Source organism: Ranitomeya variabilis, chromosome 3 (assembly GCF_051348905.1).
Source record: "Ranitomeya variabilis isolate aRanVar5 chromosome 3, aRanVar5.hap1, whole genome shotgun sequence".
Lineage (NCBI taxonomy): Eukaryota > Metazoa > Chordata > Amphibia > Anura > Dendrobatidae > Ranitomeya > Ranitomeya variabilis.
In genome coordinates this window covers 317,777,879-317,801,432 of record NC_135234.1, presented here as the reverse complement: position 1 = coordinate 317,801,432, position 23,554 = coordinate 317,777,879, and positions in this window count along the sequence as shown.

Below are 23,554 nucleotides of genomic sequence, written 5' to 3'. Positions count from 1 at the left end.
ACACACATGACAGGATGGGGGTATAGGATGGAGCAGCATATGACAGGATGGGGGCGCAGGATGGGAGCACATGACAGGATGGGGATGCAGGATGGAGCAGCACATGACAGGATCGGGGCGCAGGATGGGAGCACATGACAGGATGGGGATGCAGGATGGAGCAGCACATGACAGGATGGGGCGCAGGATGGAGCAGCATATGACAGGATAGGAGAGCAAGATGAGAGCAGCACATACCAGGATGGAGGCCATATACCAATATAAATGCTTGCCACCCGGGCGTAGAACAGGTTCAATAGCTAGTATGTAGCGCCCCCACTGCCGCAGGGCCGAGGGGTACCCGGTACCGGGCCTCTGAGTCTCTGCTTCTGGGGTTGTCACGGCGGCTAGGCCCCGGTCCGTGACCCTGCCGTGGGGCGCACAGTGAATGATAGGTGTGGATGTTGGTGGTGCAGTTGTGGGGGTGCAGGTCGCGGTAAATAACGAGGACACCAGGTTGCAGTCTCTTTACCTCTTTACTGGAGATCTCTGAGTCCTCAGTCCAGAATATGGTTCACCAGGCTGCGCAAGTCCGGCCGGTCCAATGGCACCTACAGAGTTCACTTCACAGGTGGAAATCGGTGCCTTCCTTCTTAGCGCTATGTGTTGTAGTCCTTCCCTGCTATGCTTACGGAAAGTACCCCACAACCGTTGTGTCTGTTTCTCGTGTTCCCTCACAACTCGATTAACTGATCTTCTGCTAATCTTCCGTCCCTTCCTGATGTTACAGTTAGAACGGCACCCGTTTGTCGGGTAGGCCTGGAGTTCTTCCGGGACCCTAGAGACGCCCCTCTCCCGCAATTGCCTCCCAAGACTTCATAGGTGATTTAGGTGAGACAGCCCGCCTGAGACTGACTGTCCTGCCGCTGTTTAGAGTATTGCTTGAAGCTCTCTAATGAAATACTCCCTCGGCGTTCCGGCCACTGGTAATGCGCCTCAGTAGGGTGTTGCTCTGGTCTTACAGCATGACCCCTACTGGTATTCTCCTATTGCTTGATCTCGTTTCTCACTCAGCACAATCTATCTCGCTTCTAGTCCTTTCTTGGGTCCCGCCGCTTCCCGGAGCTGGCGCAGACCCGTTACGTTCTTTTTCAATGCCAAGCCTCTGTCAGGATCCCACCCCTGACAGAGACCCTACTGTCTCTTCCTCCACAACACCCTCTGCCACCAGGTGTTGCTTCGTTCAATCCAGTCAGCTTTCTCCTCTAACTTCCTGCCTGACCCCCAGTTTACCCACTATGGTGGGGAGTGGCCTAATGAATAGCACCCTTAGCTCCCCCCGGAGGCCCAGCTGTGAAATGTATTGGTGTCTGTGATACCTGATCCGATGAGCTCCTTCAGTGCCATCAGACGCACCGTAGCTCCCCATAGTGGCGGAGCCACAGTACTGCAACGACCAGGACTCTGGGGCGCTGCACTCCCCCCTGGTTAAACACAGTACTCCGGGACTGGGAAGAAAACAACAATACAAGTTAGCAAAAAGACATACAATTTTGTTGAGTGCAATAACAATAAGTATACTTGAACAGAGCTTCCCTTTATGGGAGGTGAGGACACTTAAACATTACAAACATGGTTAACATTATAAATTACAGGTTATAAATAACTCCTGTTACCCAACCGGGTATTCTACTAAGTGCAAAATTGTTGAACAATAATTTAACTTTGCCTTTAAGGACATACACTCTTAATCCACTAAAGACCTTCCTATGATCACATTATAAGGTATTTTAACTTTTTCATTCTCCTTCTTTAAATCTGCAGGACCGCCTGTCCTATCGGCACCAGACCTACTGCCTCTCCTTTCGGTTACAGGACCGCCCCGTTCAGCCAGGGCCTACTGCCTTTTCAACTACTATACACAGTATAGAACATAACATTACTTTCAGTTTAAGAGCACTGAGCCATCTCTACATGACTCCTATGAGGACTCAGGGTTTACCTTCTATCCTAACTATCTATCAACATTATCAAAACATTTTCTATTGAACATTAAGCCTTCTCATTATCTTTCTTTCTATCATGCATGCTGGACACCACGTCTATCCCTACGGGCCCACTGCATCCTTCTTCTATCTTTCACCTTTTTCTTCTCAGAGAACATCGTCAGTATTTCTTCACAATGAACTAGTCAAATACATATAACTTACTCATGTAAACATTATCATCACTTTCTTTGGTCAAGACATTATTGCTTCCAATCTTAAAGCAATATCACGGTTTAAGCGCAACAAATGAACATCCCCTTTAAGAGGGGACCAAGTCTCTATGAGGTAGCACGCCTTCTCAAGCTACCAGTCCATACTCAGCAAAGGTTCCAGTGTGGTATCTTCACAAAGAGTCCTTCTTTAAGTAAAACCAGTAGGAAGCCCCTTTAAGAAGGTGCAAACTATTTACAAGCAGTTTGTATCATGCACTGTTCATGATTCAGCAGTTCTTTTCAACAATGAGGAAACAGGAAACAAAAGCAAAAGCAGAGGAAGGGATCCCGGGTAAACAAAGGGATCCCTTTAAGAGTTAACCCTAGTCGGGTTTAAAGCAGCAAAAAGCAGGGAAACAAACAGTTAACTATGTACAGTTTCAGGTTTCCGAGGTTTAGTGGGACGGCTTCCAGGGCTGCACCTGGCACTTAACCCTTCTTGGCCTGGGAAGAGTGAGGTCCAGGGTTACACCCAGTGCTGGACAAACGCCGTTAATCCGTCTTGCATGTACGGTGAAATCATGCGCAGCGATGGAGATCTGCGCAGCTTGAGTATGGGCATTTGCTGCAGCAGAGGTAGCGGCTGCTGCAAGATCAGTCACTGGAATGGAGTCAGCAGCTGTGGCACTAGCAGTCGCGGGAGTGGTGTCAGTTGTCAGGGCAGGGTCGTCCTTCATACCTGCTTCAGATGCGGTCCCTCCGGTGCCGGTCTGCTCTGCCTCCGCTGGGGTCTGGAATGCTGGCTGCAGGGCCTCGTGCTGCGGCGTTGTCATCTCTGCTCGCAGCATCTCGCTTTCCGGCAGGGCCTTGCTTTCTGGCTTCGGAGCGCTGGAACTTCCTTCTTGCTCCGGACCAGACGAGACTGCCGCCAGATGTCTGGTGAGGCTCCCGATGATGGTCTTCTTCCACCCGGCCTCAGTGCTCAGCTGCGTCTGCGGGAGTTGGTGGATCAGCTCGTCCGCTCCGGTCTGCAGGAGGTCAGCGTCAACTATGGAGGTCTGGCTGCGGTGCCTCTCCGGGTAGCTGGGGGAGTCCTCGGCTCCGACCCCACGCTCCGGCTCCGGGCGGCTGGCCATGGCGTCCTCCATGTCGCTGAATTCTTCTTCCTGGTCCTTTTCCCGCTCTCTCCTCCGTGGGCGGTTTCGTTTTCTCTGTCTCTGCCCACCATTGAGGATCAGGAGGCGGATCTCGGCTTCTGACGGACAAGTCCTCAAGGGGCCGAGATATTTAGACTGGGCGGCCATTGTCTTTCGCGCTCTTCAGCTTGTTCACGCCCACTTCCACGCCCTTCTTCTTCTCCTGCGCTCTCCTTAGCGCTGTAATGGCGGCGGTTTTGGCACGAACTTTTGGCGGCAAGTGACAATCCACAGTCTTTGCAATAAAGTACAGTCCAAGCACAGTAAATCACAGTTCTAAGGCACACATGACCTGATTCTTCAGGCTTAAGTAGATCCTGTTCGTGACGCCAAGTTGTAGCGCCCCCACTGCCGCAGGGCCGAGGGGTACCCGGTACCGGGCCTCTGAGTCTCTGCTTCTGGGGTTGTCACGGCGGCTAGGCCCCGGTCCGTGACCCTGCCGTGGGGCGCACAGTGAATGATAGGTGTGGATGTTGGTGGTGCAGTTGTGGGGGTGCAGGTCGCGGTAAATAACGAGGACACCAGGTTGCAGTCTCTTTACCTCTTTACTGGAGATCTCTGAGTCCTCAGTCCAGAATATGGTTCACCAGGCTGCGCAAGTCCGGCCGGTCCAATGGCACCTACAGAGTTCACTTCACAGGTGGAAATCGGTGCCTTCCTTCTTAGCGCTATGTGTTGTAGTCCTTCCCTGCTATGCTTACGGAAAGTACCCCACAACCGTTGTGTCTGTTTCTCGTGTTCCCTCACAACTCGATTAACTGATCTTCTGCTAATCTTCCGTCCCTTTCTGATGTTACAGTTAGAACGGCACCCGTTTGTCGGGTAGGCCTGGAGTTCTTCCGGGACCCTAGAGACGCCCCTCTCCCGCAATTGCCTCCCAAGACTTCATAGGTGATTTAGGTGAGACAGCCCGCCTGAGACTGACTGTCCTGCCGCTGTTTAGAGTATTGCTTGAAGCTCTCTAATGAAATACTCCCTCGGCGTTCCGGCCACCGGTAATGCGCCTCAGTAGGGTGTTGCTCCGGTCTTACAGCATGACCCCTACTGGTATTCTCCTATTGCTTGATCTCGTTTCTCACTCAGCACAATCTATCTCGCTTCTAGTCCTTTCTTGGGTCCCGCCGCTTCCCGGAGCTGGCGCGGACCCGTTACGTTCTTTTTCAATGCCAAGCCTCTGTCAGGATCCCACCCCTGACAGAGACCCTACTGTCTCTTCCTCCACAACACCCTCTGCCAACAGGTGTTGCTTCGTTCAATCCAGTCAGCTTTCTCCTCTAACTTCCTGCCTGACCCCCAGTTTACCCACTATGGTGGGGAGTGGCCTAATGAATAGCACCCTTAGCTCCCCCCAGAGGCCCAGCTGTGAAATGTATTGGTGTCTGTGATACCTGATCCGATGAGCTCCTTCAGTGCCATCAGACGCACCGTAGCTCCCCATAGTGGCGGAGCCACAGTACTGCAACGACCAGGACTCTGGGGCGCTGCACTCCCCCCTGGTTAAACACAGTACTCCGGGACTGGGAAGAAAACAACAATACAAGTTAGCAAAAAGACATACAATTTTGTTGAGTGCAATAACAATAAGTATACTTGAACAGAGCTTCCCTTTATGGGAGGTGAGGACACTTAAACGTTACAAACATGGTTAACATTATAAATTACAGGTTATAAATAACTCCTGTTACCCAACCGGGTATTCTACTAAGTGCAAAATTGTTGAACAATAATTTAACTTTGCCTTTAAGGACATACACTCTTAATCCACTAAAGACCTTCCTATGATCACATTATAAGGTATTTTAACTTTTTCATTCTCCTTCTTTAAATCTGCAGGACCGCCTGTCCTATCGGCACCAGACCTACTGCCTCTCCTTTCGGTTACAGGACCGCCCCGTTCAGCCAGGGCCTACTGCCTTTTCAACTACTATACACAGTATAGAACATAACATTACTTTCAGTTTAAGAGCACTGAGCCATCTCTACATGACTCCTATGAGGACTCAGGGTTTACCTTCTATCCTAACTATCTATCAACATTATCAAAACATTTTCTATTGAACATTAAGCCTTCTCATTATCTTTCTTTCTATCATGCATGCTGGACACCACGTCTATCCCTACGGGCCCACTGCATCCTTCTTCTATCTTTCACCTTTTTCTTCTCAGAGAACATCGTCAGTATTTCTTCACAATGAACTAGTCAAATACATATAACTTACTCATGTAAACATTATCATCACTTTCTTTGGTCAAGACATTATTGCTTCCAATCTTAAAGCAATATCACGGTTTAAGCGCAACAAATGAACATCCCCTTTAAGAGGGGACCAAGTCTCTATGAGGTAGCACGCCTTCTCAAGCTACCAGTCCATACTCAGCAAAGGTTCCAGTGTGGTATCTTCACAAAGAGTCCTTCTTTAAGTAAAACCAGTAGGAAGCCCCTTTAAGAAGGTGCAAACTATTTACAAGCAGTTTGTATCATGCACTGTTCATGATTCAGCAGTTCTTTTCAACAATGAGGAAACAGGAAACAAAAGCAAAAGCAGAGGAAGGGATCCCGGGTAAACAAAGGGATCCCTTTAAGAGTTAACCCTAGTCGGGTTTAAAGCAGCAAAAAGCAGGGAAACAAACAGTTAACTATGTACAGTTTCAGGTTTCCGAGGTTTAGTGGGACGGCTTCCAGGGCTGCACCTGGCACTTAACCCTTCTTGGCCTGGGAAGAGTGAGGTCCAGGGTTACACCCAGTGCTGGACAAACGCCGTTAATCCGTCTTGCATGTACGGTGAAATCATGCGCAGCGATGGAGATCTGCGCAGCTTGAGTATGGGCATTTGCTGCAGCAGAGGTAGCGGCTGCTGCAAGATCAGTCACTGGAATGGAGTCAGCAGCTGTGGCACTAGCAGTCGCGGGAGTGGTGTCAGTTGTCAGGGCAGGGTCGTCCTTCATACCTGCTTCAGATGCGGTCCCTCCGGTGCCGGTCTGCTCTGCCTCCGCTGGGGTCTGGAATGCTGGCTGCAGGGCCTCGTGCTGCGACGTTGTCATCTCTGCTCGCAGCATCTCGCTTTCCGGCAGGGCCTTGCTTTCTGGCTTCGGAGCGCTGGAACTTCCTTCTTGCTCCGGACCAGACGAGACTGCCGCCAGATGTCTGGTGAGGCTCCCGATGATGGTCTTCTTCCACCCGGCCTCAGTGCTCAGCTGTGTCTGCGGGAGTTGGTGGATCAGCTCGTCCGCTCCGGTCTGCAGGAGGTCAGCGTCAACTATGGAGGTCTGGCTGCGGTGCCTCTCCGGGTAGCTGGGGGAGTCCTCGGCTCCGACCCCACGCTCCGGCTCCGGGCGGCTGGCCATGGCGTCCTCCATGTCGCTGAATTCTTCTTCCTGGTCCTTTTCCCGCTCTCTCCTCCGTGGGCGGTTTCGTTTTCTCTGTCTCTGCCCACCATTGAGGATCAGGAGGCGGATCTCGGCTGCTGACGGACACGTCCTCAAGGGGCCGAGATATTTAGACTGGGCGGCCATTGTCTTTCGCGCTCTTCAGCTTGTTCACGCCCACTTCCACGCCCTTCTTCTTCTCCTGCGCTCTCCTTAGCGCTGTAATGGCGGCGGTTTTGGCGCGAACTTTTGGCGGCAAGTGACAATCCACAGTCTTTGCAATAAAGTACAGTCCAAGCACAGTAAATCACAGTTCTAAGGCACACATGACCTGATTCTTCAGGCTTAAGTAGATCCTGTTCGTGACGCCAAGTTGTAGCGCCCCCACTGCCGCAGGGCCGAGGGGTACCCGGTACCGGGCCTCTGAGTCTCTGCTTCTGGGGTTGTCACAGCGGCTAGGCCCCGGTCCGTGACCCTGCCGTGGGATGCACAGTGAATGATAGGTGTGGATGTTGGTGGTGCAGTTGTGGGGGTGCAGGTCGCGGTAAATAACGAGGACACCAGGTTGCAGTCTCTTTACCTCTTTACTGGAGATCTCTGAGTCCTCAGTCCAGAATATGGTTCACCAGGCTGCGCAAGTCCGGCCGGTCCAATGGCACCTACAGAGTTCACTTCACAGGTGGAAATCGGTGCCTTCCTTCTTAGCGCTATGTGTTGTAGTCCTTCCCTGCTATGCTTACGGAAAGTACCCCACAACCGTTGTGTCTGTTTCTCGTGTTCCCTCACAACTCGATTAACTGATCTTCTGCTAATCTTCCGTCCCTTCCTGATGTTACAGTTAGAACGGCACCCGTTTGTCGGGTAGGCCTGGAGTTCTTCCGGGACCCTAGAGACGCCCCTCTCCCGCAATTGCCTCCCAAGACTTCATAGGTGATTTAGGTGAGACAGCCCGCCTGAGACTGACTGTCCTGCCGCTGTTTAGAGTATTGCTTGAAGCTCTCTAATGAAATACTCCCTCGGCGTTCCGGCCACTGGTAATGCGCCTCAGTAGGGTGTTGCTCCGGTCTTACAGCATGACCCCTACTGGTATTCTCCTATTGCTTGATCTCGTTTCTCACTCAGCACAATCTATCTCGCTTCTAGTCCTTTCTTGGGTCCCGCCGCTTCCCGGAGCTGGCGCGGACCCGTTACGTTCTTTTTCAATGCCAAGCCTCTGTCAGGATCCCACCCCTGACAGAGACCCTACTGTCTCTTCCTCCACAACACCCTCTGCCACCAGGTGTTGCTTCGTTCAATCCAGTCAGCTTTCTCCTCTAACTTCCTGCCTGACCCCCAGTTTACCCACTATGGTGGGGAGTGGCCTAATGAATAGCACCCTTAGCTCCCCCCGGAGGCCCAGCTGTGAAATGTATTGGTGTCTGTGATACCTGATCCGATGAGCTCCTTCAGTGCCATCAGACGCACCGTAGCTCCCCATAGTGGCGGAGCCACAGTACTGCAACGACCAGGACTCTGGGGCGCTGCAAGTACAACATATAACAGAACATACAACAGAACATACAACATATAACATACAGTACAGACCAAAGGTTCGGACACAACTTCTCATTTAAAGATTTTTCTGTATTTTCATGACTATGAAAATTGTACATTCACACTGAAGGCATCAAAACTATGAATTAACACATAAAAAAAGTGTGAAACAACTGAAAATATGTCTTATATTCTAGGTTCTTCAAAGTAGCCACCTTTTGCTTTGATGACTGCTTTGCACACTCTTGGCATTCTGTTGATGAGCTTCAAGAGGTAGCCATTGGGAATGGTCTTGCAACAATCTTGAAGGAGTTCCCAGAGATGCTTAGCCCTTGTTGGCCCTTTTGCCTTCACTCTGCGGTCCAGCTCACCCCAAACTATCTCGATTGAGTTCAGGTCTGGTGACTGTGGAGGCCAGGTCATCTGGCGTAGCACCCCATCACTCTCCTTCTTGGTCAAATAGCCCTTACACAGCCTGGAATTGTGTTTGGGGTCATTGTCCTGTTGAAAAATAAATGATGGTCCAACTAAACGCAAACCGGATGGAATAGCATGCCGCTGCAAGATGTTGTGGTAGCCATGCTGGTTCAGTATGCCTTCATTTTTTAATAAATCCCCAACAGTGTCACCAGCAAAGCACCCCCACACCATCACACCACCTCCTCCTTCATGCTTCAAGGTGGGAACCAGGCATGTAGAGTCCATCCGTTCACCTTTTCTGCTTCGCACAAAGACACGGTGGTTGGAACCAAAGATCTCAAATTTGGACTCATTAGACCAAATCTCAGATTTCCACTAGTCTAATGTCCATTCCTTGTGTTCTTTAGCCCACACAAGTCTCTCCTGCTTGTTGCCTGTCCTTAGCAGTGGTTTCCTAGCAGCTATTTTACCATGAAGGCCTGCTGCACAAAGTCTCTTCTTAACAGTTGTTGTAGAGATGTGTCTGCTGCTAGAACTCTGTGTGGCATTAAACTGGTCTCTAATCTGAGCTGCTGTTAACCTGCGATTTCTGGTGACTTGGATAAACTTATCCTCAGAAGCAGAGGTGACTCTTGGTCTTCCTTTCCTGGGGCTTTCCTCATGTGAGCCAGTTTCTTTGTAGCGCTTGATGGTTTTTGCCACTGCATTTGGGGACACTTTCAAAGTTTTCCCAATTTTTCGGACTGACTGACCTTTATTTCTTAAAGTAATGATGGCCACAGAATTTCAGTTGTTTCACACTTTTTTGTTAAGTATATAATTCCACATGTGTTAATTCATAGTTTTGATGCCTTCAGCGTGAATGTACAATTTTCATAGTCATGAAAATACAGAAAAATGTTTGAATGAGAAGGTGTGTCCAAACTTTTGGTCTGTACTGTACAACATATAATAGAACACACAACACACAACATATACCATACAACATATATGTTATATGTTCTGTTATATGTTGTATATTATATGTTGTATGTTCTGTTGTGTGTTATATGTTGTATGTTCTGTTGTATGTTATATGGTGTATGTTCTGTTGTATGTTCTGTTGTATGTTATATGTATGGGATTACTACTGGCCTATCATTGGCTAATGTGTCAATCACTGTCACTGCAGCAGGCATAGCCCGATGGGACTTGTAGTCCCATCGGACGATGCCCGCACACACACACACACACACACACACACACACACACACAACCGCACAGACCCCCGGGTAGCCCACACAGACCCCCGGCAGCCTGCATGGACCCCCGGCAGCCCGCACAGACCCCCGGGCAGCCCGCACAGACCCCCAGGCAGCCCGCACAGACCCCCAGGCAGCCCGCATAGACCCCCAGGCAGCCCACACAGACCCCCGAGTGGGCCACACAGACCCCCGACAGCCCGCACAGACCCCCGACAGTCCCGCACAGACCCCACCTGCACACACACTTCCCCCCTCCCGATCTGCAGCATTTCACCCGCAGCTAAACCGCAGATCTTTTTTACATCTGCAGTTTTGTTGCGGATGTACCCGACTCAATGCAAGTCAATGGGTGCAGAAACGCTGCAGATCCGCACAAAGAATTGACATGCTGCGGAAAAAACAACGCTGCGTTTCCGCGCGTTTTTTCCGCAGCATGTGCACAGCGGATTTGGTTTTCCATAGGTTTACATGGTACTGTAAACCGCATGGGAAACTGCTGCAGATCCGCAGCATCAAAAACATCGCGGATCCGCGGTAAAAACCGCAACGTGTGAACATGGCCTAATAGTCAATAGGAAGGCTCAGAATACTGCCGGCATCTTTCTCAGCGCTTTGTCTGCATTTTTGCTTAAGAAACTGCTAGCATTTCCTTCATTGCAATATGGAATAAAACACAAAAAAACGAAACCGCCAGTAAAGTAGGCACCATGAAGATGCTTGCAGAATGCTCAAAAAAATCTGTCGGCCATGAAAAAAGCTCTTAGGAAATGACCAAAAAATTAAAATGCCAGTGTCTTCCTCTTGAAAACTCCGAAAGGCTCGCCCGTCTCAAAAAACGTTAGTGTGCACATACCCTAAACGGTCACAATATAGGTTGTGTGTGCTTTTTTAACCACTAAGTGACCTGGCCACATTTTTTAAATCTGACCAGTGTCACTTTATGAGCTCATACTCACTTGTGAGAAACTCGGATGAGTCTCGCACAGCAATACCCGGCACTGCACCCCGCACTCAGGAGCGGAGCGTGCGGCTGCATGTATTGCTATGCGGCTGCACGCTCCGATCTGAGTGCCGGCAGCAGCGCCGGGTATTAACGTGCGAGACTCATCCGAGTTTCTCGCAAGTGAGTATGAGCCCTTAGTGGTAATAACTCTGGAACGCTTAAACATATCCCATTGATTTTGAGACCGTTTTTTTCGGGACACATTATACTTTATGATAATTTTAAATTTATGTCAATATTTTCTGCGTCTTTTTATAAAAATATTAGAAATTTTTACAACATTTTTTTTAAATTAGCAATTTTGGAACTTTGGTTATCCTTTTAATTGAGATAGTCATTGTAAAAGGACAGGATTGCCCCCTAAAAATATACTAAACTTATAATATTAAAAGGGGAACTCTCCTTACACCTCTACTGAGGTCCGATATTAACTATTAACGCCGAACTGGACTATTAATAATTAATATCCACTTAATATGCCTCAACGTTATATTTTCCTTATACTATATACTAACTGAGACAAAACGGTGTATCAATAAAGGATATTTATTACACACACACACACACAAGTCTGCAGTCTACAACATACATATAAATTTATACCCAAGCTGGCGACTATAAATATATATATATATATATATATATATATATATATATATATATATATAATATATATATATAGATACTACAACACTAATACAGTAATATCACCACAGTATACAGTAATATAACAACAATATCACACAGTAAAAACCCACCCTGAATTACCCAAATTGCCCAAATCACACATACACTATCAGCCCTCCCATATATGGCTTACTATCCCGAAGGCCTAGTAAGCAAAGGGGTTACAGAGTATACTCAACCACCATCTAAGTCCATGAGCGTCCCAGCAAGCAAAAGAAAGACTCAAAGCACATGTGTTGTCCCTTTTATGTGACCAGCTAAAAGAGGTGTGTCCAGCCCCAGGTGTGGGGAATGAGGTCACAGCACAGTGGGCAGCACGGTGGCGCAGTGGTTAGCACAGCAGCCTTGCAGCCCTGGAGTCCTGGGTTCAAACCCCACCAAGGACAACATTTGCAAGGAGTTTGTATGTTCTCCCCGTGTTTGCGTGGGTTTCCTCTAGGTTTTCCGGTTTCCTCCCACACTCCAAAGACATACTGATAGGGAGTTTAGATTGTGAGCCCCAACGGGGACAGCGGTGATGATGTGTGCAAACTGTAAAGCGCTGTGAAATATGTTAGCGCTATATAAAAATAAAGATTATTATTATTATTGTCCACTGGCAAAGGTATATCCCCTCAATAACCTGTCCTACTAACTCATGGCAGACCTACTTTGCAATACTGCAGGCTGGAGGATGGGCTTCGCTCCTCCATGTGGGGGTGTATATACACAAAGCATGCATTAAACACATCTCATTATAAAGATATACATTTTTGGGCACTTCCCTTCTACATTCCCTTACTGTAGCGCTTCTTTCCCAGCGGCTGTCTGTGTGACACGGAGGACATCAATGTGTGTTCTCCGTGTGCACGACATTTTGACGTCCGTGCTAACGGCAAAAAACGGACATGTTAGTGCAGCGCCCCAGAGTCCTGGTCATTGCAGTACTGTGGCTCCGCCGCTAAGGGGGGCTATGGTACGTCTGATGGCACTGAAGGAGTTCATCTGACCAGGTATCACATACACCAATACATTTCACAGTCGGGCCTCCAGGGGGAGCTAAGGGTGCTATTTATTAGGCCACTCCTCACCGTGTGGGTAAACTGGGGGTCAGGCAGGAAGTTAGACAGAAAGCTGACTGGGTTGGAACCAGGCAACACCTTGTGGCAGGGGGTGTTGTGGGGAAGATTCGGTAGGGTCCCTGTCAGGTTTGGGACCCTGACAGAGGCCTGGCAACAAGAAAGAACGTCACGGGACCGTGCCTGCTCAGCATAGCGGCGGTGCCCTAAGAAAGGATCAGAAGCGAGATATATTGTGCTGAGTGAGAAACGAGATCAAAGCAAGAAGGAGAATACCAGTAGGAGTCGTGCTGTAAGACCGAGGCAACATCCTACTGAGGCGCACAACCGGCGGCCGGAACGCCGAGGAAGTATTCATATATCTAGCTCCAGGCAATACTTCAAACCAACGGCAGGACAGTCAGTCACAGGCGGGCTGTCTCACCTAAATCACCTATGCAGACATGGGGGGCAACCTGTGGAGAGGGGCGACTCTAGGGTCCCGGAAGAGCTCCGAGCCTACCCGTCATACGGGTGCGTCCCAACCATAACACCGGGAGGGACGGAGGATTAGCAGAACATCATCTAATCGAGTTGTTGTGAGGGAACACGGGAAACAGACACAACAGTTGTGGGGACTATCCCGTAAGCACAGCAGGGGAGGACCACAACACATAGCGCTAGCAGGAAGGCACAGATTTCCACCTGCAAAGAGAACTCTGGAGGTGCCATTGGACCGGCCAGACTTGCGCAGCCTGGTGAACCGTATTCCGGACTGAGGACCCAGAGACCTTCAGTAAAGAGGTAAAGAGACTGCAACCTGGTGTCCTCGTTATTTACTGCACCGCACCACCACCACCATCCACATCTATCATTTACTGTACGCCCCTCAGCAGGGTAACGGACCGGGCCTAGCCACCGTGACAACCCCAGAGCAGAGACTCAGAGGCCCGGTACCGGGTACCCCTCGGCCCTGCGGCAGTGGGGGCGCTACATTAGCGTGTTTTGCCCACAGACACACGGTCCGTGGAAACACACTGATATGTGCACAGACCTATTCATTTGAATGGGTCTACGTTTGTACGTGTCTCTGGTACGTGTGCAAACTGTCACCACACGTACCGGAGACACGGACATGTGAAAGAGGCCTTATGTCACATGTCAATAAAAAGACGTATTGGTGATAACTAAGAAGTTAAAAAGGTACAGACTTTTTATTGGGGGAAACATTTCTTGTGCTCTTTTTTTATTTATATTTTTAAACATTTTATACAACTTGACACTTGAGCATGTGATCGCCTTATCACTGGTATTGGGCTATGTTCCCACAATGAGTATTTGGTGAGTTGCTGATATTGCAGTATTTCTGGACCAATACTTGCAATTGCATAATTGAATTTTTATTACTTTTTTTGTTCATGTATGGTTTTTCAATATTTTTTGGATGCTTTGTTTTAAGTGCTTTCTGTTACTTAGCTGTTATAAAACTTTATTGATAAATTCATATGCAAATTACGTGATTTTCCGATTTCCATTGTGGAAATTTAATAAACCACATATATCTTTTTTACTTGCAGATTTTCCTCATCTCATTCAAATCTATGGACTTGCAGATTTAAAAAAAACATGTAAAAAAAAGCATAAGTGGGCATAAGCTTTCTATCAATCCCATACACTTTGCAGGAACTGTAATACGCATTTTTTACATACCAAACATACTCTGCTGAAATAATGCACCAAATGCTCATCCTATTCGTAGTGATGAGTGCAAGTGGTCATTTCTCACGCTGCGAGCAGTGATGTCAATAAGGTTACCGCAGTTCACAGTCCGGCTCACACAGAGCTTACCTTTAAAACCGCTTCCTGTGACCTGCGGTAACCTTAACTACGTCACAGCTCGTTACTGTAGCCAGAAATTTCTCACAGTAGTCTCACTGTGTTCCTGCTGGCGTTCTGAGCGATCACATTACAGATGCCACCGCTCATCACACCATCCGGATGTAGAAGAGTTCAGGATCGAAGTAGGACCTCATCATTATGGAATTACATTGGACAGGCGAGTATAACTTTGATTTCTATGCGGGGCCGGACTGGGACTAAAATTCAGCCCTGGCATTTGAAGTTACACAGGCCCACTTGTCACATGGTGACTGTATAATATCTTTGTACACTTGTAGGCAGGGCCGGTTTTAGGCAAAGTGGGGCCCTACGCCTAGGCAAAGTTTATAATGGGGCCCCAAATGCTAACATATTGCATATCACACAAAAGCATTTCGGTTGTATTTACAAGTGCTGAGTTCAGGCCGCTAAATGAGTTTGATCGACAATACTGAAGTTGTTCAACACTTGTTTCCCGGCCTCTTTCCACCAGCTGAGGAATAATGATGGGACAGAACGATCACTAATAGATCACTAACAGATCACCATACAGTATCATATTATCAGCAGCACATCTACAGTTTACACCGGCGATGTGCTGCTGAGAACAATGATTTTTGTTCCAGCAAAAACAATCTGAACATGCAGCATTTTACTTGTTTAGTAAAATACACCCCTTAGTCCTCCATATATTATAATGTGCACCACAGTCCTCCATATAATATAATGCACTCCCTATAGTCCTCCATATATTAAAATACACTGCTCAGTCCTCCATATAGCATAATACACTCCTCATAGTGCTCCATATAGTATAATGCACCGCCATAGTCATCCATGTAGTACAATTCACTTCCCATAGTATAATGCACCCCATAGTTCTTCATATAGTATAACGTATTCCCCATAGTCCTCAATACAGTATAATGCAGCCCACATATAGTATAATGCAGCCACCAACCTACAGAATATAATGCAGCCACCCCAGAGTATAATGCAGCCACCCCATAGAATATAATACAGCCCACCTCCCCATAATATATAATGTAGCCCCCATAGAATATAATGCAGTCCCCCATAGTATATAACACAGCCTCTCCCATAGAATATAATACTATAATACACCCACAATAGTATATAACACAGCCACATAGTATATAACATGGCCTCCCCCATAGAATATAATATACCCTGCATAGTATATAGCACAACCCGCATAGCAGATAACACAGCCCACGTAGTATACAGCACAGCCCACGTAGTATACAGCACAGTCCACGTAGTATACAGCACAGTCCACGTAGTATACAGCACAGCCCACATAGTATACAGCACAGCCCACTTATCAGTATACAGCACAGCCCACACAGTAGTATACAGCACAGCCCACACAGTAGTATACAGCACAGCCCACACAGTAGTATACAGCACTGCCCACACAGTAGTATACAGCACTGCCCACACAGTAGTATACAGCACTGCCCACACAGTAGTATACAGCACTGCCCACACAGTAGTATACAGCACTGCCCACACATTAGTATACAGCACAGCCCACATAGTAGTATACAGCAGAGCCCACACAGTAGTATATAGCACAGCCCACACAGTAGTATATAGCACAGCCCACGTAGTAGTATACAGCACAGCCCACACAGCAGTATATAGCAGAGCCCACATAGTAGTATACAGCACTGCCCACACAGTAGTATACAGCAGAGCCCACATAGTAGTAAATAGCAGAGCTCACATAATACATAGCAGAGCCCACACAGTAGTATACAGCACAGCCCACACAGTAGTATATAGCAGAGCCCACATAGTAGTATATAGCACAGCCCGCACAGTAGTATACAGCAGAGGCCACATAGTAGTATATAGCACAGCCCACACAGTAGTATACAGCAGAGCCCACATAGTGGTATATAGCAGAGCCCACATAGTAGTATACAGCAGAGCCCACATAGTAGTATACAGCAGAGCCCACATAGTAGTATATAGCAGAGCCCACACAGTAGTATATAGCAGAGCCCACATAGTAGTATATAGCACAGCCCACACAGTAGTATACATCAGAGCCCACACAGTAGTATATAGCACAGCCCACATAGTATACAGCAGAGCCCACATAGTAGTATAGAGCACAGCCCACATAGTATACAGCAGAGCCCACATCTCTCCTCCCCCCCTAGAATGGCCAAAAAACACACTCCTCACCTCCCCTCGTGCCCGCGTTGCTCCCTGCTCCTGTCTCAGTGGCTGCTGCTGCACTGCCTGGGACACAGTGAGTGCGCGCGCACCCGCAGTGTCAGAGGCAGAGCGGGGAATGATGGGAGAGGGAGCGTCAGGTGACGCTCTCTCCTCCATCATTGCATTCAACTGTACCGGCGTCATAGACGCCGGTATAGTTGAATGCGGTGGCAGCGGCTGCGCTGGGGGGGGGGGAAGGGTGAGTCAGCATGCAGCGGCCCACTACTGGCACCTTGCCAATGCACCTTGACAAGTGGGAAGGGCTAAGGCTAAGCTCCATAATTGGCACATCTAATGGATGCGCCATTCCTGGGGCGATTGAGGTCTGGTGTTATTAATCTGGGAGGGTACCAATATGCATGGCCCCTTCCCTTCCTATTAATATCAGCCTGCAACTGTTTAGCCTTTGCTGGTTATTAAAAATAGGGGGACACCACGTCATTTTTTTAATAACCAGTAAAGGCTAATCAAAGCATCTGTGAGCTGTTATTAATAGGCTGGGGAGCTTTATGGCTATTGGCTTCTTCCTAGAATATTAACACCAACCCCCAGCTTGTCTCCTTTACCTCAGCAGGTTAGCAAAAATAAGGGGGACTTTACACTGTCTTTTTAAAAAAAATTATTTAATGTGCGCTATTCACAGACGGCGGGTGCTGACTCCAACTCTCACCAGCGTAGCGTGGTCGTGCTGATCCAACACCTGGGAACAGTGCTAACTGTAATGCTTTTCCCAGACACCAGTACGTGTCACAGTGATGATGCACAGAGATGGCATACGGATGTCATATGGACTCCAATAGCAGCAGTACTGGTTTCTACAGTGCCGGAAATATCAGGACGTGTGAAAGAGGACTTAGTTACATTACGCTCTATACATTTTAGGTTTCCTATGTCACCATAAAACGCAGTAAAAACGCATGACAGTATTCAAACTACACAATCGTTGTCTTCAGGGGCAGGAACACGACAGTGTCTGTCACACCCTTACACCTTGTCTTATAAATACACCCAAGAGGCAAGTGATTGTTTAAGACACAGCGTCAGTCCTCTGGTGATCCTGGCCATCCCTACTAATTGCTAGTGCAATAAAATTGCTATATGTTATTTAATTACAATGATCACCAATTTTACATGTACACAAGTTTCAGAAAAACATTTGATATATGATCTTTATAGCAATGCACATTGTTGAAGAAGAACCAGGAAATCAGGTTAATCCGCCTTCTTGGGTTAACCAAGCTCTTATGTGAATGAGACACAAAGGTGAAACAGGACAAAGGGTGGCAACGTCTAGGTAAGACCGATAACAAAAATGCACCCTGAGATTAACTTAAAAGGTTTGCGCAAAAAAAATGCATACTTACAAGTGCCATACAGACTATCAGTAATGGAGAATATAAAGTACTATGTGTATATATCTATTCTATTTTGTTGGGTCACAATGCGATTTTACTGTACGCAGCAGATGATTTGCTGACTTTTCATAGGACATCGGTGTGTAAAAGTTGACTGATTTCAACTGAGAAAAAAAAAAAAAAAAAAAAATCGCAGATGAGCAGGGATTCACAGATTAACATTGGTCATCCGTTTTCAACGCAAATGAGTATGAGCCTTCTTTGAGTAAAGCAGGGATCACCAGACGGGTTTATCTCCCTATATCAGGGGCGAGCAATTAATTTTCCTGAGGGGCCACATGAAAGACCGTGACTGTTGTTTAGGTCAAATTAATGGTCTGAAAATAATTCTGCTCAATTTTAATATTAACATATTAATTATAATTTTTTATTAACCCCTTAAGGACCAAGCCACTTTGTACGCTATTGACCAAGCCTAATTTTTTAAACCAGACCAGTGTGACTTTGTGTTAATAACTCTGAAATGCTTCAATGGATCCCACCATTGAAATGAAAGACAACATGTTTCAAAATGGAGGAGTGTAACAATGTTGCAAAGCTGAACACCTTCACAGAATAAAAGAACACCCAGGGCTATTGACACTATTAGGCCGGCGTCACACTAGCGAGTTTTGTGGACGTATGAGCGCAGAAAATACGTCCGTAAAATACGCAAAACACATGGCCCAATGATTCTCTATGGCCCAGCTCCTATCAGCCGTATTTTACGGATCCGTATTATACGGTCTTCTACGGCCGTAGAAAATCGCAGCATGCTGCGTTTGTCACCGTACTGCGCCAAAAAAAAAAAAAAAATCGCCAATGAAAGTCTATGGGGGCGAGAAAATACAGATTACACACGGACCAGCAGTGTGACTTGCGAGAAATACGCAGCGGTGTTAGAGAGAAAAGCCGGCAATTCAGTGCGGTGTACAGTAAAATCACACTGACAGAATAGAATAGAATAGGTAGAATAAATGTCTACACATAGAATAGGTATATATATATATATATATATATATATATATATATATATATATATATATATATATCATTAAGACACACATCTATATATATAATTGTCCAAGGGTTTTTCTGTCTGTCTGTCTGTCCTGGAAATCCCGCGTCTCTGATTGGTCGAGGCCGCCTGGGCCTCGACCAATCAGCGACGGGCACAGCATGGCGACGATGATGTCATAAAGGTTGCCTCGACCAATCAGCGACGGGCACAGTCTGCCGCGAATTCTGGAATCATCACTGTCCATATACTACGGGGACATGCATATTCTAGAATACCCGATGCATTAGAATCGGGCCACAGGGTTTTTCTGTCTGTCCTGGAAAAGGTTGCCTCGACCAATCAGCGACGGGCACAGTCTGCCGCGAATTCTGGAATCATCATTGTCCATATACTACGGGGACATGCATATTCTAGAATACCCGATGCATTAGAATCGGGCCACAATCTAGTATATATATATATTTATATTTCATACAGCGCTAGATATCATAAAAGCCGGTAATTCAATTGCCGGCTTTTCATTTCTCCTTCACAAACCCGACAGGATATGAGACATGGTTTACATACAGTAAACCATCTCATATCCTTTTTTTTTTGCATATTCCACACTACTAGTGTTTGTAGTGTGTATGTGCAAAATTTGGGCGCTGTAGCTGGTAAAATAAAGGGTTAAGTGGCGGAAAAAATTGGCGTGGGCTCCTGCGCAATTTTCTCTGTCAGAGTGGTAAAGCCGGTGACTGAGGGCAGATATTAATAGCCTAGAGAGGGTCCATGGTTATTGGCCCCCCCTGGCTACAAACATCTGCCCCCAGCCACCCCAGAAAAGGCACGTCTGGAAGATGCGCCTATTCTGGCACTTGGCCACTCTCTTCCCACTCCTGTGTAGTGGTGGGATATGGGGTAATGAAGGGTTAATGTCACCTTGCTATTGTAAAGTGACATTAAGCCAGATTAAAAATGGAGAGGCGTCAATTATGACACCTATCCATTATTAATGCAATAGTATGAAATGGTTAAGAAAACACACACACACACACACACACACACACACACACACACACACACATTATATGAAATAAAGACACAGGGTGTTGTAATATGAACTCAAGCGTGGGAAAAATTCCCAGGCTCCAGTTCATGAGGACATCCAGCAGAGGGCGAATCACCGCAACTCAAGGTAACTACAGGTCATTCCCCTGCAATCTGTTGTGAATTTGGTTTCTGGGCTCCCCCGGTGGTTTCTGGTGGTACTGCACTTGCGTGCTTCATCTCCTCTGTTCACCTGTTTCCATCAGGATGTGGGAGTTTTCTATTTAACCTTGCTCCTCAGTCATTTCTATGCCGGCCAACAATGTTACCAGAAGCCTTTCTGTTGCATGTTCCTGCTCCTAGACTACTATCAGCTAAGTTGGACTTGTAGTCCTAAGTTTGTTTTGCATTTTTGTTCCAGTTCTCTGCGATTGATTATTTCTGAGGCTGGAAGCTCTTGTGAGCTGAAATTGCCACTCTGGTGTCATGAGTTGATATTAGAGTCTTAAAGTAATTTCAGGATGGTGTTTTGAAAGGGTTTTCAGCTGACTGTGAAGTTCCCTTTTCTGTCTTCCTACTATCTAGTAAGCGGACCTCAGTTTGCTAAACCTATCTTCATACTTTGTATGTCAATTTCCTCTGAAATCACAGACAATATATGTGGGGGCTACTGTCTGCCTTTTGGGGAAAATTTCTCTAGAGGTAAGCCAGGTCTGTATTTTCCTCTGCTAGGGTCAGTCAGTTCTCCGGCTGGCGCTGGGCGTCTAGGGATAAAACGTAGGCACGCTACCCGGCCACTGTTAGTCGTGCGGTAGGTTTAGCTCACAGTCAGCTCGAGTTCCCATCTTCCAAGAGCTAGTCCTTTTTGTATGCTTTACTATGTTCTCTTGCCATTGAGAACCATGACAGTTTGGCCGGCCAAGGGTTAAAATAATTGTCAGAAGAAAGGAGAGAAAAGAACTCTGCAGAGAATTTTTTTTTTTTTTTTTTTTTTTTTTTTCCTGAGTTTGCTCATTTGTTGATTCACTTGCATCTCTGCTTACTGCAGCCTTCGTCTCTCTCTCCTTCTAATCCTTGAATGGTTCTGATTTCACCTGATTAATATGGATCCTCAGAGTTTAGCTACAGGTTTGGATAATCTCGCTGTGAAGGTTCAAAGTTTACAGGATTTTGTTATTCATGCTCCTATATCTGAACCTAGAATTCCTTTACCTGAATTTTTCTCCGGGGATAGATCTCGCTTCCAGAATTTCAAACATAATTGTAAATTATTTTTGTCTCTGAGATCTCGCTCCGCTGGAGATCCTGCACAGCAGGTCAGGATTGTAATTTCCTTGCTCCGGGGCGACCCTCAGGACTGGGCATTTGCTTTGGCACCAGGGGATCCTGCGTTGCTCAATGTGGATGCGTTTTTCCTGGCTTTGGGGTTGCTTTATGAGGAACCTCATTTAGAGATTCAGGCTGAAAAAGCCTTAATGGCCCTGTCTCAAGGGCAAGATGAGGCTGAAATATACTGCCAAAAATTTCGTAAGTGGTCTGTGCTTACTCAGTGGAATGAGTGCGCCCTGGCGGCGAATTTCAGAGAGGGTCTCTCTGATGCCATTAAGGATGTTATGGTGGGGTTCCCTGTGCCTACAGGTCTGAATGAGTCCATGACAATGGCTATTCAGATTGATCGGCGTTTGCGGGAGCGCAAACCTGTGCACCATTTGGCGGTGTCTACTGAGAAGGCGCCAGAGATTATGCAATGTGATAGAATTCTGTCCAGAAGCGAACGACAGAATTTTAGGCGAAAGAATGGGTTATGCTTCTATTGTGGTGATTCAACTCATGTTATATCAGCATGCTCTAAACGTACTAAGAAGGTTGATAAGTCTGTTTCAATTGGCACTTTACAGTCTAAGTTTATTCTATCTGTGACCCTGATTTGCTCTTTATCGTCTATTACCGCGGACGCCTATGTCGACTCTGGCGCCGCTTTGAGTCTTATGGATTGGTCCTTTGCCAAACGCTGTGGGTTTGATTTAGAGCCTCTGGAAGTTCCTATACCTCTGAAGGGTATTGACTCCACGCCATTGGCTAGTAATAAACCACAATACTGGACACAAGTAAATATGCGTATTAATCCGGATCACCAGGAGATTATTCGCTTCCTTGTGTTGTATAATCTACATGATGTGTTGGTGCTTGGATTGCCATGGCTGCAATCTCATAACCCAGTCCTCGACTGGAAAGCAATGTCTGTGTTAAGCTGGGGATGTCAGGGGACTCATGGGGACGTACCTTTGGTTTCCATTTCGTCATCTATTCCCTCTGAGATTCCGGAATTTTTATCTGATTATCGTGACGTTTTTGAGGAGCCTAAAATTGGTTCACTACCTCCGCACAGAGAGTGCGATTGTACTATAGATCTGATTCCGGGCAGTAAGTTTCCAAAGGGTCGTTTATTTAATCTATCTGTGCCTGAACATGCTGCTATGCGGGAATATATTAAGGAGTCCTTGGAAAAGGGACATATTCGTCCTTCGTCATCTCCCTTAGGAGCCGGTTTTTTCTTTGTATCTAAAAAAGATGGCTCTTTGAGGCCGTGTATTGATTATCGGCTTTTGAATAAAATCACGGTTAAATATCAGTATCCTTTGCCACTGCTTACTGATTTGTTTGCTCGAATAAAGGGGGCCAAGTGGTTCTCTAAGATTGATCTTCGTGGGGCGTATAATTTAGTGCGAATTAAGCAGGGGGATGAGTGGAAAACCGCATTTAATACGCCTGAGGGCCATTTTGAGTATTTAGTAATGCCTTTTGGTCTTTCAAATGCCCCTTCAGTCTTTCAGTCCTTTATGCATGACATTTTCCGTGAATATTTGGATAAATTTTTGATTGTGTATCTGGATGATATTTTGATTTTTTCGGAGGACTGGGACTCTCATGTCCAACAGGTCAGGAGGGTTTTTCAGGTTTTGCGCTCTAATTCCTTGTGTGTAAAGGGTTCTAAGTGCGTTTTTGGGGTTCAAAAGATTTCGTTTTTGGGGTACATTTTTTCCCCCTCTTCCATTGAGATGGACCCTGTCAAGGTTCAGGCTATTTGTGATTGGACGCAACCCTCTTCTCTTAAGAGCCTTCAGAAGTTTTTGGGCTTTGCTAATTTTTATCGTCGATTTATAACTGGTTTTTCTGATGTCGCTAAACCGTTGACTGATTTGACTAAGAAGGGTGCTGATGTTGCTGAGTGGTCCCCTGCTGCTGTGGAGGCCTTTCGGGAGCTTAAGCGCCGCTTTTCTTCCGCCCCTGTATTGCGTCAGCCTGATTTTACTCTT